The sequence below is a fragment of the Cynoglossus semilaevis genome, chromosome 7 (assembly GCF_000523025.1).
Source record: "Cynoglossus semilaevis isolate Cse_v1.0 chromosome 7, Cse_v1.0, whole genome shotgun sequence".
NCBI lineage: Eukaryota > Metazoa > Chordata > Actinopteri > Pleuronectiformes > Cynoglossidae > Cynoglossus > Cynoglossus semilaevis.
This window is the reverse complement of record NC_024313.1, coordinates 8,984,847-8,989,664: the sequence shown is the minus strand read 5'-3', so window position 1 is coordinate 8,989,664 and position 4,818 is coordinate 8,984,847. Positions and strand designations below refer to the sequence as shown.

Genomic DNA, 4,818 nt, shown 5'->3' with positions numbered 1-4,818 from the left:
TCTGAGGAGAGCTGATAAGACCCGAGGACGACCTGCTGCTCTGGGGCTAAGTGCCAAAAATGAAACACATTACACACACATACAAAACCGGGAACCAGTCTAGAGGTTTACAAGATGGAGGCAGTGTAGACAAGACTATTTGAAAGAAATACAATGGCACATTTGTAAGGACTCGGGAAGATGCTGGGTGTTACATTTGGAAAGTTTTCAAAAAGAAATAAATGTTGGTCTTGACTCTGCTAAAGAACGCACAATGGGAAATTCAGTGGTGAATCTGATTTATAAAAAACTAAACCACAATACTGAAAGAAGAGGTGAACACAGCGTAACTGTTCTGGTGGACATTGTTATACTACAGACTGAACAGACGAACGATAATAATGAATGTTAGTATTAGGATAAGCACGGATTACTTTTATTATGCCAACACTTTTGTAACCTCCCAAAACAAAAAAAACAAACAAACAAACAAACAAAAAGGTAATGTAAAATAGTGCAAGAAATAAAATAAATAAAATAAAAGCCAGAAACTAACCCACAGAATAAGCATCGGGTGAAATAATATAACTGGATTGTAGTGTAGATTCAGTGCTGAGATGGATGAGGACCATCTGCAGCATCTAAGTACCCACAACAACAGCCTTCAACAATAACCAAACCTCAGGGTATAATTATTAATGATACACTATATGATGTTTTTGACAAAAACAGCATTGTTTCAATACATGTGAGGTCTGTAAAAAATAAACATACACTGTAACTCTGTAACTAGTTGTGTTAAAATCCACCAAACCCTGAAATACTTTGCAATAACAACCTAGGGTCAGTTTATATATTTCCACTCAGGAAGTAAACATTCAAGTATCTGTGGTGTATAATTATCATGCAGCATTTACATAAGTGTCATTATGTACAATGACACACAAACAGAAGAGGTAATTACAGAGTAATTGTTGATGCAGCTGGAGCATTTATAGATGCAAAGCTCCGTCAGTCTATGTTCCAGCCTATTTCATACTATACAATGTCATATCTCCTCTGCATTCAGAAAAATACAGTATCTATGCAGCAGCTGATTTTAAAGCCCTTTAAATTCTTTTCCATATTTTCCATATTCCATAAACAAACATGTGTTTGTTTGTTTGTCCATTGACTCCATTTTTCTCCCACAGTTCAAAAATATTTGGAATTATGTTTTTGGACACTCTTAAGTGACGTGTGAATGGGTGTCCTCTCTATGTGTCCCCAATAAATGGTTCAGCTTGTGCCCTGTCTTTGTATAAAAGACTGGTGGGATTAGCACTCCCCCCCGTGCATCCCTGAAATGGATTAAGCGGCAGAGAGTATGAATGAATTGTGAATTCAAAAGTGCACTCTTAAATTTGGTCAAAATCTAAAAACTACACTTTTCCAAATGTAGCCTTTCCTCCATGACCTCAGTCTCCACTGAGAGTGTGGTGAGATGAAGGCATTGATAACACGGATACTTTAAACAAGGACAAACAAAGACAGAGAAAGGCAATTTTTAATGAATTGTTGGATGACTGAATACAGACTAAGACAACAATGACTCGTTCTAGATGCCAACTGGCATCAAATGCCGACAACTAAACCCCAGTGTAAAACATTCAGAAAGGTTTATTGGCATATATTGAATACTGCCCCCCATAAGTATGTGTGTAATTATAATTACAATAAATATTTTTTTCCCTTTGGCAGCTCCATCCATCAGTGGTCAGCAGAGCGGATAATTCTTATATACTGTATTAATTGACACAGGTTGTGCCGTGATGCGTGTGTCTCTTGGCATAGACTGGTGACACCTCCAGTACCAGTGGGGGACTGGGCCGCAGCATGGCAAGGGCGCCCCTGTTAAAAACTTAAGTACCACCAGCACGGGGACCCAACTCGCTTCCCCCTGCAGCCAGTAGCCTGCCTGGCACACTTTCGGAGCTTAACAAGCTTCTCTCTCTATGCCTGGAGGAATTTTCTGTTTAAAAATCTGAGTACCACAGGGATGAGGACCTAATTCACTTCAACTGGCCGGGAAAGACAGACCGAAATCGGACACTGCGGCTAGTAGTTAGCCCTGCACATTTTGCGAACTTCATTAGCCTCTCGATTTATACCTGGTGGTGGTCGCCTGGCACAGGGAGGAGGGGACCAATGACAACGGAGACACATCTGTAGGATCTGTAAGTCTTATGCACAAAAAACTTCTACAAACTAATAAATGAACAAAATGTATTTGTTTTTAATATCTTATTGTTGAATACTTATTGTTGTATTTTTATATTCTTTACAATAAGAAAGAAGCCAGTAAGAAGTTTGAATCCCTTTTTAAATACAAAGGCCTACTAGGAATACATACTGGATATGCAATGAATGTATTTAATCAATTAAACATTTAATTATTTAAACATTTCCTACATTTCAATATATCTTTGCATATATTGAAAGTACAGTAGACAAACCCCATACTGTCGGTGTGACACTGATAAATAAATGCCACATTGTATTATTTTTAAATGCTCACACTGAAATGATGAGGTGAGGTTTATTTACTCCATACATGTTAAGTGACTTTTAGATTTTAAATATGTCTCTGAGATGAATCGTAACACTCATCACTGTGATGATATGTGCTGGTTCTATGCAGTATGTACAGCAGTTGACACAAATCTTATAAAAACTAAAATGTCTCAGCAGTAAGTCGTATTTCACTTCTTTTTTTTTTTAATGTTCTCCACAAAGGAATGCCTGTAAAGTCATTGTCAGCCTCAGGGGATTGCTGCTGCTAAAAAAATGCTTTTTCTTTTTGAATGACAAACCTTTGCATGGAGAGCAAAGATGTGCTGTTTAAGACACAATAAAACCATGGCCAACGTGTACATCCTGAGAGACAATGGCGCAATACACAACAAAGTACTGCAATATTTGACACAATGGACTATGACTAGTGAAAATGTACTCGTAGTCAATGGTGAACCTGTGTGAAACATAGAAATGCACACCTAGATGTTGAGCCATTAGGTTTGTAGGGATACTCATACTCGTGCTAATCTGTTTTATCTGCATGGTGTGGCACTGCGGTGTATATGATTTACTTAGTAATTAGGAAATAGAGACATATCCAATTATTGGGGTTGTGAAATATCACCCTGTTTCAGTGGTTATTCCACTACTGTCTGCACACTGCCTTATTATAACACCAGCTGCATATATGATTAGGTGTGAGTGTGAGTAAAAGAGAAATGATGGTTAGGGAGGAAATAAATGAATAAAAAGCAGAACTATGTCGAAAAAAAAAGAGACAAAGAAAATTCACAGTGTTTCTGCTCTTCTAAATAATGGCCTCAGACCACAGTCATAAGGTAACCATTACTAGATTAGACTATAGACTAGATAAGATTACTAGATACTACTACTACTACCAATAATAATAATAATAATAATAATAATAATAATAATAATAATAATAGAAACTATGGAGACTGATGAAGTCTCCTGGAATATATTGCATACAATTAAACAGAGCCTGGGGCAATATATACATATATTGTTTAATTAATATTAAGCTATTTAAAATTAAACAGAATTACATTTTATTTAACACACCTGCATAGCAACAACTTAAATTATTATTATTACTATTATTTATTATATTTATTATAAATTTATTATTATTATTACTAAAGAATATCTAGGCAACCAAAGATTTCATGAACCCACTACAGTATCTCTGTGCATCTAAAGGGTTACTGAGCTCATGTTGAACACCCTAGAAGACTCTATCTTAGGAGCATATTACACTACAATATTCATGCAAAATGTGGCTAAAATATGAATCATATTTTGCTCCTCTACTTAAAACCTCCCTGCATTTTCTAAATAACAGTCATCTGATGGACCGTTCTATGGTTTCTCTTCTCTTCCACCTTACCCCTGCCTGCAGCTCCTCCCTCTGGTCCCTAACAGGTACATACACAGTGTGACAGGGTGACAGATGTGGAAGAGACAAGTGATGCAGTGTGAAAACTGTCTCATGTGAAACATGGCAGGTGAAGGACAGAGGCTGCTCGAGTATTCAGGAAGATGGGAACACATTTGTCATGTCTGCTGCTGCTGCAGGGATAAGGAGGCCAATGCAGAACTCTTTCCAGGAGCAGTGAATTGTTAATGGATCATCAGGAGTCTGTTTACGCTCCTTTTGAGAAATTGCAGTATTTTATCTCTGGATACTCGTGCCTCGAACTTAACTATACGCGCCCCGAGGATCCTGCATAGAATTCCACAGCTCTCTGACAACAAAAACCACGCCACGGTAACAGCCGCACGTCGCCGCCTGCCGCCCTCATCAGCCTTCATTGGCTTCTTCCGCATGACTGGCGTATTTCCCCGTGGTTTCTATTGGTTCGTTGCTAATGGAGCCGTGAGTGAGTCCCAGTAAAACCAAGTCGAGGCGGAGCTCGGCGGCCGAGGCGGAGCTCTCCGTGGTACTTAAAAGGAGGTGGCGTTGAAAGAGGAGAAGTTCCAGTACGCACGACAGCCGGGCCAGCCGGTTCACGGCGCACAGCGTGACAAACAAGCCAGAAAGAAGATATCGGGAAGAAAAGCAGGATTGCAGAGGGATCTGTGAGCCCTCTGTACTAATGGAAAATAAGGATATATAACCACTCGCCCGGGGAGCACAGGTATCCACACTTCCTTTTTAATCCGTGCGCCGTGCGTAAAGACACGTCAGTCTTTATTTACAGTTCCTTCTCTCACCACACTCATTTTTTTTTTTTTTTTTTTTGCCCTTTACCCGCGGCGTTT

At 38.9% G+C, this 4,818-nt stretch overlaps 1 protein-coding gene across 1 annotated transcript in view; it reads left to right on the top strand.

The window, feature by feature from the left end:
• Positions 1-3,646: 3,646 nt before the first annotated feature.
• The window catches only part of lratd1 (LRAT domain containing 1), a 7,500-nt gene continuing 6,328 nt past the window's right edge, over positions 3,647-4,818 (top strand). The window contains exon 1 of the mRNA XM_008313262.3: positions 3,647-4,694. The gene's annotated coding sequence lies outside the window, so the exon portion shown is untranslated. The remainder of the gene's footprint in view (positions 4,695-4,818) is intronic.